The following is a 15,607-nucleotide window of genomic DNA, read 5'->3' as shown; positions in this document are numbered from 1 at the left end:
AAGCATAGTTAGCAAATGAAAGATTTTGATAGAGAACAAACAATGTATTTACCGTAATAGTGTTCAAAAGTCATTATATATATATATATATATATATATATATATATATATATATATATATATATCAGTTCATGACATCCAGTCTTACAAATTTACTCTCTCTGATGGACACACGTCCAGATCATCCTCTCTCAAAACTCCGCAACCTCTCTCCTCACATCCACCACTGCTGGCGGCTCACCTCCAACTGCGCAACGCTACGCGCTGTTCACATCCAACTGCCCAACACTGCAATAGCGACTACTTCAACAATGCCAACCAGCCATAGACTTCACACAGCACAGTCAGTGATTTTCATATAGAGCGCTACGTGGCGTTATCAACATAAAACCCTAAACAGCCTACTTACAAGTGGTTCTCTGCAAATGGGCTCTCATTAAACTTTGACAAAACACAGTTTATACAGTCGCACACAGTAAATGGAATGACACCATTCATAAATATAGAATTTGATCAGAAATCGGTAGCTAAGGTAGAATATTCAACATTTCAAGGTGTATGCATTGATGAGGGGTGGAACTGGAAAAATAACACTGAAGATCTGCTGAAACGTTTGAGGTCAGCTACTTAGGCTATTAGAGTCACTGCAAATTTTGGCGATATACGCCTCAGTAAATTAGCTTACCACGCCTACTTTCATTCTCTGCTTTCGTATGGCATCATATTCTGTGGTAACTCATCATTGAGTAAAAGAGTGTTCATTGCACAAAAGCGTGTAATCAGAATAATTGCTGGAGCTCATCCAAGATCATCCTGCAGACACTTATTTAAAGAGCTAGGGATCTTCACTGTAGCGTCGTAAAGTATATATATATTCACTTATGAAATTTGTTATTAACAATCCGAAAGAATTCAAAAGTAATAGCAGTGTACATGGCTACAACACTAGGAAAAGAATGATCTTCACTACTCAAGGTTAAATCTAACTTTGGCTCGGAAGGGGGTAAATTATGCTGCCACAAAAGTGTTTGGTCACTTACCTAATAGCATAAAAAGTCTGACAGATAGCCATTAGCATTTAAAAGGAAATTAAAAGTATTTCTGAATGGCAACTCCTTCTACTCATTAGATGAATTTTTGAATATGGTAGGTGGGTATTTTCCCCACCCCCACACCCAAAAAAAATATTAAGTGCCATGTAATATTTTGTGTAATGTAATATCTTGTATAGACACCTTTTATTAACCTGACACGTTCCATATCATTACGAAGTGTCGTATTCATGATCTATGGAACAACTACTAATGTAATCTAATCTAAAAAATCGTGTCCGAAAATTTTAGGCATCCTTACATACGCTCTAAAACATAAGAAACGGTGCACCACGAAGGAATTATCCGATTGGGATGGAAATCGATAGATGTGATGTACATGTACAGACAAACAAATGATTACAGTTCCAGAAAAATTGGATTATTTATTCGAGAAAGAGCTTCACAAACTGAGCGAGTCAATAACGCGCTGGTCCACCTCTGGCCCTTGTGCAAGCAGTTATTCGGTTTGACAGTGCCTGACAGAGTTCTTGGATGTCCTGCCGATGCGATGGATAGTCAAAATCCTGAGCTGATTGGAGGGCTTCCCATAATTCCGGCGACCTTATTGGCCAACGTAGCGTTTGCCAAGCACGAAGACGAGCAGCAGAAACGTTCGTCGTTCTGCGGATGACAATCAAAAGGGTTCTGCTGTGAAAACAAATGGCGCCCCAGATCATCACGACTGGTTGTCTGGTCGTAAAGCAGGCGACAGCCGGTTTTTTATACCACAGCTGTCCAGGGTCGTCTCCAGATATGTCTGCGGCATGGAAACTCATTGTCACGCTTCGAACTGTGCCTTGATGACCATCGAGGACGTGTCTGGGGACGAAAATAGTGAATGACGCATTAAATACCAACAATATGCATAGATATAATAAATCTGTTGTTAGATTTACGTGGGAATGAATAAAAAAAAGATACTGGCAGCGAGAAACGATCCAGAGACCTAGCTCTTATGAAACTTACTCGCTAGGCTGATAATTCTTTTTTTTTCTTTGAGTATTGGCGAGCGTGCAAAATATATAAGCACGCCTAATATTTTCAATCTCTATTTTCTTGGGAACGGTTGGAGTTGCACCTTCCTGTTCATGTGAGTTGAAGTCCTGGTCGTTCCTACACACCGTGTCAGTAGTCATCAGATGGGTGAGGGGAGGCCGGCCGGTGTGGCCGAGCGGTTCTAGGCGCTTCAGTCTGGAACCGCGCGACCGCTACGGTCGCAGCTTCGCATCCTGCCTCGGGCATGGATGTGTGTGATGTCCTTAGGTTTAAGTAGTTCTAAGTTCTGGAGGACTTACGACCTAAGATGTTAAGTCCCATAGTGCTCAGAGCCATTTGAACCATTTTTTGGTGAGGGGAAGTTCGTGCGGTCACCTTGCGAGTCGATTACGTACCTGTAGGAGCACAACAATCTGTAAAAGTCATTTGTCGCAAATATACTCCTATTATCTGGTTGAGGAAGTATCTTTCTCACTTACTTTCTTTTATTTGCGACCACAGTCACGCAGTAAGTATTTTTGAAGGATAACAGCTTTCTGTTGTAGTGTTACTAAACATATTTATTCACCACGATCGCGGTTTCGATCCGTTATGCCATTCTCAAGTGTTTATAAATAATCTTACGCGTCCATGCATACCGTCGCTTTTGACAGGATAGTGTACCCGTGTCAATCATGTTTGCATATTCTGCTGTATGTACATCTGTTGCAATTTTGGCAGGGGCCTCATTCGTCCTTACTAACACACCATGTTGTTAAATGAATAACTGGTAACTATAATATGTTTGCTATAGTGGTACTACGACTCTAGAAGATATGATTGGCAAGGCAAACCTATGCTTATACCGTTTGTAGATTTAGAAAAAGCTTTTGACAACGTTGACTGGATTAAACGCTCTGAAATTCTGAAGGTATCAGAGATAAAATACCGGGAGTGAAAGGCTATAAGTTGTACAGAAACCAGATTGTAGTTATAAGAATCGAAGGACATAAAAAATAAGGAGCGGTTGAGGAGTGAGGGTTGCAGCCCATCTCCCGTGTTATCCAATCTGTGCATTGATGGAGCATTAAAGGAATCCAAAGACAAATTTGGAGAAGGAATTAAACCTCAGGGAGAAACATAAGAACTTTGACGTTTGTCATTAATATTGTAATTCTGTCAGGCACAGCAAAGGACGTGGAAGATCTGTTGAAGATGGGCATCAGCGACAGCAAAACAGCGGTGATGGAATGTAGTCGAATTAAATCAGGTGATGCTGAGGGAATTACATGAGGAAATGAAATACTAGAAGATGTAGATAAGTTTTACTGTTTGCGCTGCAGAATAACTGATGTATAGAGGATATAAAATGCAGACCGGCTATACAACAAAAATGGTTCAAATGGCTCTGAGCACTATGGGACTCAACTTCTGAGGTCATTAGTCCCCTAGAACTTAGAACTAGTTAAACCTAACATCCATGCCCGAGGCAGGATTCGAACCTGCGACCGTAGCGGTCTCGCGGTTCCAGACTGGAGCGCCTAGAACCGCACGGCCACTCCGGCCGGCGGCTATACAACAGAAGGACTTTTCTGAAAAAGAGAAATTTAACATCTAAAACATATTTCTTTTCTGGAACTATTTGTCTGGAGCTTATCCTTGTACAGAAGTGCGATATGGTTGGTAAGTAGTCAGACAAGAAAATGGAAGCTTCTGAAATATGGTGCTATAGAAAAATACTGAATATTAGATGGGTAGATCATGTAACCAATGAGGAGGTACGGAATCGAATTGGGAAAAGTAACTGATGGCATAACGTGATTAAAACAAGCTATCAGTTGATTAGACACATTCTGAGACGTCAGAACTGTCAGTTTGGTATTGAATGGAATTGCATGTAAGTGCTGGGAAGGGGGTGGGGTGTAAAAAACTACAGAGGGAGACCAAGGGATGAATGTAATAAGCAAGTAAGTGGCAGTAGTTATTCGGAGATGGGGAGACCCACAGGAAAGACTAACGTGGATAACTTCGGGATGAAAATCACAAACAACAATCCTGTAAGAAATTTATTACTTGTTTAATGTTGTTGTTTCAGTTGGAAACTTCGTCAGTAAAAATATTGTTTTGAAGCATTTAGCCCAATATTTTTCCCGTATTGTCCGAATTAGAAGACTAACATTCATTTGTTTTGTTTACATGTAACTAGATTTCTCTGTCCTAGTTGCTGTTTGATGCGTGTCGCACTACTAGCAAAGGCAGTTGTGTAATGAAATTCACCAAGTATCGGTTCCGAAAATAGTCGATGTAGGACGCAACGGGTTTCGCCTGCTGTGACGTCCGTCCGGTGTTATCGGAACCAACGGTCGAGCCGCGTGTCCGTTACGACTCTGAAAGGTTGCGTTTGTGAAATTTCGTCTGACGTACGGGAAAGAACATTTCTCCAAGGCCGCTTGCCGTCTGTTGTAGAAACAGGAGAAAGCTGAACGGCATTCAAGCGCTCTGCGGCCGTGAAATGATTGGTTGGGGGGGGGGGGGGGGGGGGGCAGGCCGCATACCGCCTTGTAAACAGCGCGGCACTTCCCGCCGGCACTGCGCAAACGGAAGGAGGAAGGCCTGTTCCACATCTGTATCCATAGTTGTTTGTAACTCCACCAATCATTTGCCGATGGAGGACAGACAGAACTTTGTACAGAATCCACTTGCTGTCATGTATATACGCAGACCGAAGCGACGAATGAAAATTTGTACCAAGGGGGGGGGGGGGGGGATTCGGACCCTGATTTCCTGCTAGGCAGATGCCCACTACTTCGCCCTGGCTTTGCACAACTGCACGGACTAACCTAGCATGCCTCTCTACTCAATCCGAATTCCCATTCACCCCTCAACCCACTCAGAAACTCGAACAGCATAGCAGAGGCCATCCAGCTGAATTGGCAGTACACCTCGCCTGCCTGAAACTCAGGCATGTTCTTTAATCAACTGAAACTGTGTGGTTCCAGAGACCTTTTCGAGTCTTAAACATCTATGATGTATATTGATTGAGGAGGGAGACGTGTTAGGTTGAGTAGTGCACTTGGACGAAGCCACTGAGTCAGAGTGACATAGTGTTACCACACCTGCCTAGTGAGAAGGAGACGCGAGTTCGAATCCTAGCTTTGATACAAATTTGAGTTTGTCGCTTCAGTGTGCATTTATTCATAACAGAAGTTTGAGATTCGAAAAATTATTGGAACCACATAATTTCATTTGATTAGTCCATTTGTTTTCATTTTACCGACGTTTGCATGAGTTTTATGTTAGAAATAAGACGGTCACGATTCTCAGAAAGGAAATATTTCAGCGACACACATATTCGGCATTTGCCACTCGGCGGAATACGTATGTTAACACTTCCTACAGAAGACTTCCGACAGTCACCAGTAATTGCTTTCGCCGGCCGTGTTTGCAGACCAAATTACGGCCATTTAGGTGTGACTGCTTCGCAAACCAAACACGTCTGAAACATGAACATTGTGTTTTGTGAAGTTACAACTTTTGACCTGCGTGAGTGATTCCTTGAATGAAAACCGGTATCGTGTTTCAGTGTGCATTTCTGCTAGAGAGCATGCAAATATGACAGCTACCGCAAAAAGATTGTGGAATGTTACATTTTAATGTAATGAATGAAAACCACCGTCTAGGTCATTATTTTCCTCATTAATGACGACCAGTTTCGATCTGACTAGCAGATCATCCTCATATCGAAGTCGGGGAAGAAGGAAGAATGAAGCGCAACAATATAAAAATTACTTAAATGTAACACCATATAGTTAGTCTTCGAGGGAATTGTCGGGGATAAAAATTGCGCAGGGAGACCAAGAGATGAATACAACAAGAAGGTTCAAAAGGATGTAGGTTGCGGTAGTTATACGGAATTGAAGGGGCCCGCACAGGTTAGAGTAACATGAAGAGCTGCAAAAAACTAATCTTCACTTTACCAATGGCGATTTCTCACTTCTTATTGTGTTACCAGTAGGAATTTTGTAGAATACTACCACTGTGTATCGTCTGTTCAGTTTTCAGCTAGTTTACTAGTTTTAGTATACCTTGATCGCATCAGTTCTTCGAGCCTGTGTAACTCTGTACCAGGGCACGACTTAATATAATGTCTACCATGAATTGTTAAAACCAATTGTGATGTAACATTTCCTGTGTAAATATTTCCTGTGTTGAGATGCTATACGGAAACGTTCGGAAAGCCAATAACAACAACAACATAACTAATAACAACAGTGGTACTACAAATAACAGTAAAACATTATGAACGGATTCAGACCCAGTATTGAAAGGTACAGTCTGTCAGCAGTGATAAGAATCATTAGTATTGTTATTGTCATTATTATTATTGCTTCAAATGCCTCTGAACATTATGGGACTTAACATATGAGGTCATCAGTCCCCTAGAACTTAAAACTACGTAAATCTAACTAATCGAAAGCGGTGACAGGGAAGTGACAGGATCTCCGAACAGTAGTCAGTGTCACAAAGATCGCCGTATACCTACCACTGAGCGAAGCCACGAGTTTGAAGAAAGAGATCGTAAGGTGCCATAGGCGGCACAAAAGTGGGTAAGAGTACTGCAGTTGAGGAGACCGATCAAGAAGTTGGTCAACCAAATAGTTCAAATGGCTCTGAGCATTATGGGACTTAACATCTGAGGTCATCAGTCCCCTAGAACTTGGAACTATTTAAACCAAATTAACCTAAGGACATCACACACATCCATGCCCGACGCAGGATTCGAACCTGCGACCGTAGCGGTCGCGCGGTTCCAGACTGAAGCGCCTACAACCGCTCGGCCACAGCGGCCAGCTTTATTATTATTATTGTTATTATTATTATTATTATTGGAAGCAGCAGAAGTTCTGCCAGTATTAACTTAATATGCTCTAAGTCAGTACTAATTATTTATTCACATTGTCTGTAGAGATACTCAAGTAATTTTATTACTACTTATCACGTTAAAATTATTGTTATTCTGAGGTATCTTAGATGTAAAAGAAGTACTGCATGTGTGAAACCCCATTTCGATGTAAGAGAGGGGCCTGATGGCCTTAATCTGATCAGAATGTAGGAAACAAACTTACAGTAAATTGTACATTGCACAGACAGACAGTGCAACGTTAGTAAATACAAGTAATTTTCATTATTAGGAGTCCTCCAACTGTTGGAATACAATTTTAAGAATTGCGTTCTTATAGAAATAAAAATAATCCGGTTCTTCATTTAAACTAAGATGGTAGAAAGAACTTGATTACAAAAATATGCGGTTGTGCGTCGCAGTGAGATTTACTACTGAAATTCCAAGAGACTACGCTCTGGAAAGAGTCGACAACATGCACTACTGGCCATTAAAATTCCTACACCAAGAAGAAATGCAGATGATAAAAGGGTATTCATTGTAAAAAATATATTACACTAGAACTGACATGTGATTACATTTTCACGCAATTTGGGTGCACAGATCCTGAAAAATCAGTACCCAGAACAACCACCTCTGGCCGTAATAACGGCCTTGATACGCCTGGGCATTGAGTCAAACAGAGCTTGGATGGCGTGTACAGGTACAGCTGCCCATGCAGCTTCAACTCGATACCACAGTTCATCAAGTGTAGTGACTGGCGTATTGTGACGAGCCAGATGTTCGGCCACCATTGACCACACGTTTTCAATTGGTGAGAGATCTGGAGAACGTGCTGGCCAGGGCAGCAGTCGAACATTTTCTGTATCCAAAAAGGCCCGTACAGGACCTGCAACATGTGGTCGTGCATTATCCTGCTGAAATGTAGGGTTTCGCAGGGATCGAATGAAGGGTAGAGCCACGGGTCGTAACACATCTGAAATGTAACGTCCACTGTTCAAAGTGCCGTCAATGCGAACAAGAGGTGACCGAGACGTGTAACCAATGGTACCCCATACCATCAAGCCGGGTGATACGCCAGTATGTGCGTTCACCGCGATGTCGCCAAACTCGGATGCGACCATCATGATGCTGTAAACAGAACCTGGATTCATCCGAAAAAATGACGTTATGCCATTCGTGCACCCAGGTTCGTCGTTGAGTACACCATCGGAGGCGCTCCTGTCTGTGGTGCAGCGTCAAGGGTCTCCGAGCTGACAGTCCATGCTGCTGCAAACGTCGTCGGACTGTTCGTGCAGATGGTTGTTGTCTTGCAAACGCCCCCATCTGTTGACTCAGGGATCGAGAGGCGGCTGCACATCTGTTGTAGCCATGCGGATAAGATGCCTGTCATCTCGACTGCTAGTGATACGATGCCGTTGGGATCCAGCTGATCATTTGCATATCACAGCATCTTCTTCCTGTCGGTTAAATTTCGCCTCTGTAGCACGTCATTTTCGTGGTGTAGCAATTTTAATGGCCAGTAGTGTATTACTTCTTCCCACATGTGCACTTCTCTCGAAATGACCACAACGAAAAGTGGTATTACTGCTTACACGGAGGTTTGCCGACGAGCACTCTTCCCGTATGCCATTCGCGTATGGAAGAGGGGCGATAACGTACCTCCCCATGACTTTTGAATGAAACTGAGTGGAACAGTTTGCTAGTGCTTCTTCCTGCTCCCGCCCTCCTCTCTCTCTCTCTCTCTCTTACACACCACGCACGCAGAATGAGGTATCGTCAGTGTATTTCAGACACCGCCTGGAAGGCACGCGCGGCCCGCCGCAGCACAGCGCAGTGGGCCGTTGGCCCGTGCCGTCGCGGCCACACTAGTAATAATTGTCGTTCGCCTTCCTGAACGACAGCCGTTCTGCGGCCGGGTGGCTTCCGGCCACTATCGGTGTTCGCTTCCGGCTCTGAACGTATCGCGGCGCGCACCCGGTGTCGCGGCGCGCCTGTTCCCTCCTCCCTCCCCCCCCCCCCCTCCTGCTCCACCCCTCTCCCAAAGATCACAGCCGCTGAGCCAGTACTCCTGCATAAAAACCCACCGTCCTTTTCTCTTCATGACACTTTCTAGGCTTCCGTACCTTAATCGGTGAAAGTCGATCCCTTATGTGGTCCTTTTGTTGCCCGTCTTTGAGACCCCTTTGTCTCAAGAATGGGAAGACATGTCAAGTTGAAATTTATGTCAGATGTTAAGTGTGGCATCGTCCAGGCATCGCGGTGCCACACCAAGTTGGCAACGTACTTCGGAACCACAGGCATTGGCGGTGTCTCGCTGCAGTCTGCAACGGCAAATAGGAGAGGCTGTCTCTCAGCACGGCAGCGCCCTCGCACGGAGGTCAATATACAATGATGCTGCGTCCCATCACTCATGCGCTAACTGTAGCATCACGTTTAAACCCTCTCAAATATTGATAACATACCATTGTAGCAGCAGTAAACGATCTAACATCTAGGCTGAATTAAACTGAGTGGAACTGTTTGCTAGAGTCTCTTCCTACCCCCGCCCTCCTCTCTCTCTCTCTCTCTCTCTCTCTCTCTCTCTCTCTCTCTCTCCCACACACGCAGAATGAGATATCGGCAGCTATACTGGACCTGCAGCGCTACTTCAGACTAGTCGAGTCCACGCCACGTCGTGCTGCGACACTTCTGCGTGCTCGCGGGGACCCTAAACGATATTAGGCAGGTGTACCAGTTTCTTTGCCTCTTCAGTGTAGAAGCGAGCACAATTAGTGACTTCAGCTGAAGCAGTAAACATCATAGACTAGGACTAAAGAGTTATTTAGGTGAGCAGGTTGCCGACTCTTTCCAGAGCGTAGTAGGAAATCTCTCTGCGACGCACAATCGGCTATTTTTGTAACCAAGTTCTTTCTGCCATCTTAGTTTAAATGAAGAGCCGGATTATTTTTATTTTCCATATGAACGCAATTTTTCAAGTTGTATTGCAACAGTTGGAGGATTCCTAATGATGAAAATTACAGGCCAGTCGGAGTGGCCGTGCGGTTCTAGGCGCTACAGTCTGAAACCACGCCACCGCTACCATCGCAGGTTCGAATCTTGCCTCGGGCATGGATGTGTGTGATGTCCTTAGGTTAGTTAGGTTTAAGTAGTTCTAATTTCTAGGGGACTGATGACCACAGCAGTCCCATAGTGCTCAGAGCCAGCCATGAAAATTACATGTACTTGATCTAGCAAGAAACTGATATAGGCATGCGTATTCAAATAGCGATATGGAAAAGGGCAGAATACGGCGCTGCGGTCGGCAACGCCTATATAGGACAAGAAGTGTCTGGCGCAGATGTTAGATCGTTTACTGCTGCTAAAATGATATGTTATCAATATTTAAGATGGTTTAAACGTGATGCTATAGTTGGCGCATGAGCGACGGGACACAGCATATCCGAGGTAGCGATGAGGTGGGTACTGACGAGCATTTTGCCCTACGAACATATCACGAATGTGCAGTGAGTATCAGGAATCTGGTAAAACATCAAGTCTCCGACACCGCTGTGGCCGCAGAAAAATCTTGCAAGAACAGTAAGAACGACGACTGAAGAGAATCGTTCAACGTGACGGAAGTGCAACCCTTCCGAAAATTGCTGCAGATCCCAATGCTGGGCCATCGACAAGTGTCAGCGTCCGAACCATGCAACGTAACATCATCGATATGGGCTTTCGGAGCCGAAGGCCCGCTCAAGTACTCTTAATGACTGCAAGACACAAAGCTTTACGCCTCGCCTGGGTACGTCAGCACCGACATCGGACTGTTGATGACTGGAAACATACTGCCTAGTTGGACGAGTCTCGTTTCAGATTATATCGAGAGGATGGACGTGTACGGGTATGGAGACAACCTCATGAATCCATGGACCCCGCACGTCGGCAGGGGACTGTTAAAGCTGGTGGAGGCTCTTTAATGGTGTGGGGCGTGTGCAGTCGGAGTGAAATGTTTAGACACGACTCTGACAGGTGCCACGTGCGTAAGCATCCTGTCTGATCACCTGTATGCATTCATGTCCATTCAGCATTCCGACGGACTTGGCGATTCCAGCAGGAAAACGCGACACCCCACACTTCCAGAATTGCTACAGAATGGCTCCAGAACACTCTTCTGAGCTTAAACACTTCCGCTAGCCGCCAAACTACCCAGACATGAACATATCTGGGATGCCTTGCAACGCACTCTTCAGAAGAAATCTCCACCCCCTCGTACTCTTACGGGTTTATTCACGGTGTCAGATCCCTCCAACACTACTTCAGAAATTAGTCGACTCCATGCCAAGTCGTGTTGCGACACTTCTGCGTGCTCCCGGGGGCGCTATACGATACTAGGCAGGTGTACCAGTGTCTTTGGCTTTTCAGTGTAGAACCGAGCACACAAGTGCTCTACCCCAGTTCGTGACTTCAGCTGAAGTAGTTAACATCATAGACTAGGACTAAAGAGTTATTCAGGTAACAGAAGGAAATGTAATTTTATAAATGTTGAACACTGTACTTCAAGGGAACAGTTTGTGATTGTATGCATCTACCGATGCTTTAGTAGTCAGTGACAGCTCTCCTGCGGCAAAGGATTTTACCGAGTTACGTAAATCTTTTTATTCATTCCTGTAATAAAGTGAACTAATATTTCGTAAGTTGTAGTACCAGCGAGGCATCTTCCAGAGCACTCAAAGGACCCACAGTTATAGCTGGACGATTGTAGTTTCGGTCTACCGTGCATTAGAGGTATAAAAATATTTAAGACTCTACGTCAAAACAGTCAAAAGATACAGCAACTTAGGTAACATATTTTGATGCGAACTCACTCACCAAAACGTATAGATGAACTTTTGCACGAAACTCCCCGAAGCACAAGTCGCGCTCGTGCTTGTCCAGTTTCTTCTTATTTCACTCCCCTCGCCCTAAACGAGGATGGGGATCTGTCCGCAAAAGAAGAATAGCCTATAGTGTTTCACATTGAAGCGAGAAGGCTTGTTTTCTTTGTTTGATCTGATTTAACCAGGAAGACAAAACAACAGTGGTCATAACCTGAGTGTACTGTGCAGTATCTCTCTCCGTCATTCCAGACATGGAGGACAGGTAGGACTGTGGAAATTACAGAGCCGTAAGTGTGATGCCATCACTAGCAAGATCATACAGGAGAACCTTAAAACAATTGTTCACAATTAAGGCGACAACAGCAGTCATTCTTGAAGTTCCCCAGCGTACTTAATATCCGTCACTCACCTGAAGATGGCTGGAAGGCTGCCAGCCGAAATCTTGTGGCAAGAAGTCAACATGATCCGGCTGCAATCCCGAAACCTCATAGAACATCCACAAATTTTTTGACTGAAGTCTTTGACGTCAGAGTGAATATCCACACTGAGTGTTCGATCTAAAGTGCCACGTACGGCAGATGTGTTAGCTTGTAAGTTGATTTTGACGTGGACACTTCGATTTACCATTTACAGATACACCTGAAGATGGAGCGGCAGAGTTCCTGAAACCTTTTAGTGAATGATTTCAGTCAATACATAACAGTATAGCTGAAACAGATGTTTAAATCATGAACATTACATATAACAGTTATGGATGTCCCACCACCGAAAATTTATCGTACAAAAATAAAAAAGATTGAGATTCAGTATCTGAAGAACAGAATGATTTTAGACAAGGGCGCTCATGTATTGAGGGGATATTCACATTACGGAATCTAAAAGAGAAAATTGCCAGAGGGATAGACCCCCATTCAGACTTCGTGGACTTGCAGAAGGCATATTATATTGTACTACAAAACCACATGTGGACAAGTATGAAGAATGGTGGCGTGTCAACTACTTACATCAAAGCAGTTAAACAGTTCTATATGGAGTTACTGAAGGGCTACCCCAGGAATGTGTCATAAACTAACTTTATTTAAAATCGGCGTGGAGGTCCGGAGGAGCAAATGGGTAGGAGGCATGGTTTCAGTCCGGCCCAAGGAAGAAATTCATGGCAGAAAGAGATAGAGGCACTGCAGAATTTTGCGGCAGTAGATTTGAAGACAGTAGGAAAGTAAAGAATACTATTCATGACACATAAATAAATGTAAACACTCGAAGATACGGTCAACGTAAGATGAATGTACTCTCAAATACGAGTGTTTTGAGGCGTTATTTGCTGGCTTACCGTGTCAGTAAAGGGGCACCACTTTTATCGGTGTATTACCACATAAACATTAAAGTCATGGACGCTGTAGTTATGACTAAATGCACTAAGAGCGCTGCTTTAGCGTCACGTGACGTGCCGAGGTAGCCCGCGAGCTAAGTACGCGAATCAGGTCCGCGGATCAGCAAAGCTTGCCCTTGCCAGATTTAGTACTATGCAAGTATGTGGCAGTGTCGTACGGCTTGACATCGCCAGATGTATAACATTTTTCTGTAGCTCGTATACATTTCTGCCCAATCACGCAATGTCATGAAGCTTTCCTCTTTTGCCTGGCCTTTATTCAGCATGACAATGCCAGACAACACACAAGCGATAAGACATTTGCAACAATGCGACGCATTTGGTTCGCTATCTTCGATCATCCTGCATACAGTCTCGTCCCGCACCATTCGACTTCCACCTGTTTCTAAAACTTACAGAACATCTTCGAGGACTTCGTTCTGTGATAGTGATGAAGCGGTGCAAGCAGAGATGAGGTTTTTGCTCCGTCAACAGAGTCAAAACTTCTACCGTGACGGTATTAACGAAGTGGTCTGTTGCGGAGGAAGAACTGTGCTCATCGCCAGGGTTACTGTGTTGAGAATTAAATATATAGACATGAAGAATAAAGGCGTACGGGGTAGGCGAGAAGTTCCTCCCTACTTTTAAATTATTTAATTTTTTTATTAATGAAAAATTAGGCACAGAACAAGTTGTAGTTGGTTCTCAGGACCATGTGAATGTGTACGACTACAGCTCCACATGTGCGTTGTCGACCAATCGACGTAAACGTGTAGGAATTTCATCAAGTGATTTTTGCAGGAAAGTCACAAGTACATTTTCAGGGACAACTATGATCCTTTCCGGTAATTTGCCTAGAGTGCGTGTGTTTTAACGGTACGCCTCTTCTTTAGCCCAACCCCAGAAGCAGAAGTTACAAGGGGTGAGGTCGGGACTTCTCGAAGACCATTTATGGGGTCCCCACCGTCGCAGCCAACGTCCTGGAAAGTGTTCGTCCAGCCAGTCACGAACGATGTTGGCAAAATGATTATCCAAAACATGGTCTCATTGTGATATTAGTGGCCACACGAACTCATTAGCATCTGGGGATAGCGGTCGCTGTTTATCGTGTCTCACAATACGAGCGGACCAATGAGACGATAACGGTCAAATCGAATCAGACTGTCAATTTTGGCCGACTTGGCGATTTTCCAGTTGTCGTTCCTGGATTTGTTCCCGCGCAGTAATGGCAGTAATGTCGAGTGATGAATTTCCCACGGGAAACACTGCCTCATTGCTCCGAATAATGTTATTGTATTGAATAAATCCGGCCAATCTTTATGCCACGACATCATGATTTCCTGGTATTCCATCCGCTTGTCACAGTCCTCCATCGGTAACTCCTGAACATAATGTGTTTTCCAGATCAGGTCCTTCTTTAACACAAAACGTACCGTGTGCCTGCTGATTCCAGTCTCACGAGCTGCCTCGCGTGTTGTTTTATCAGGACTACACGTGAAGATGTCCCTCACTAGGACATCTAGAGGTCGCACCACCGAAGTTCGCCCACGTGGTTTATCCATAACTTACTCAGCTGTCATTAGCTTGGTCTGACAATGGTTTTAGCATCAAGTGTGGCATGAAGGCCATGAACACCTCACTACCATCACTGAGCAAGGGCTACAGATCGCCACACTTCAATCCACGAAGCGACCTGGGCTCTGTCTTGTAAAGTCAACTTTCCTGCTACCTCGCCGTTCACCGTAAGAGGGAACCCTGTAACAAAACACAAGAACGTTTATTAATAATAATAATTACAAAAGTTATGGACATTAAAAACAAGGGAGAGACTTCTCACCCACCCTATAGAATGTTAATGTTATTTAAAAAGTTTTAAGAGTTTTCACACAAAAGATTCAAAAGCATTAATTTTTAGCACGCCCTCGTATGTAAGTAAAGGTCCAAGGATTAAGCCCTGAGGTACACCCTGTATTACTGTTTAACTTGCGGATTGAAAGGTTACAATTTTATAATCTACAGTAGTTTATATGTCGGTTTAGTGCACTGCTCACGACTCAGCGGATATGTGGCTAGGAGATCTATGGATAGTTGCATGATCATGAAATATGTTATGGTTTACCGTGTAGAATGCTTCTGTCAGGTCTAAAAATACACCTGCAGCCTGCATCCTCTAGTCCAGCTGACAGTACACTTCACGGAACGACTTGCAACTGCTGTGGTCATGCTGAGCTTACACCTGCAACCTTATCCATTACCTGTTATCTTCGTACTGCTAGTCTCAGAGAATTCCTTCATTGGCTTTTCTATGTACAAATTAATAATGGAGGGAAGCCAGATCACAGCCTTTCTCCATTTACTATTTTAGCTTGTGTCCAGAATAAGACTGGCAATTATTGTGAACTGACCGTTT

The 15,607-nt window shown here is 44.0% G+C and overlaps 1 long non-coding RNA gene across 1 annotated transcript; it reads right to left on the bottom strand.

Moving 5' to 3' along the window:
* Window positions 1–1,451: 1,451 nt before the first annotated feature.
* LOC126416715 (uncharacterized) lies at window positions 1,452–8,762 on the bottom strand. The gene is made up of 2 exons (XR_007575505.1): window positions 8,632–8,762; window positions 1,452–1,913 (listed from the first exon to the last, which is right to left on the bottom strand). It is a non-coding gene; the product is annotated as an uncharacterized LOC126416715 (long non-coding RNA).
* Window positions 8,763–15,607: the final 6,845 nt, after the last annotated feature.

Source organism: Schistocerca serialis, chromosome 8 (genome assembly GCF_023864345.2).
Source record: "Schistocerca serialis cubense isolate TAMUIC-IGC-003099 chromosome 8, iqSchSeri2.2, whole genome shotgun sequence".
NCBI classification, from domain to species: Eukaryota; Metazoa; Arthropoda; class Insecta; order Orthoptera; family Acrididae; genus Schistocerca; species Schistocerca serialis.
The sequence above is the reverse complement of the archived record's forward strand: the minus strand, read 5'-3'. Positions and strand labels throughout refer to the sequence as shown.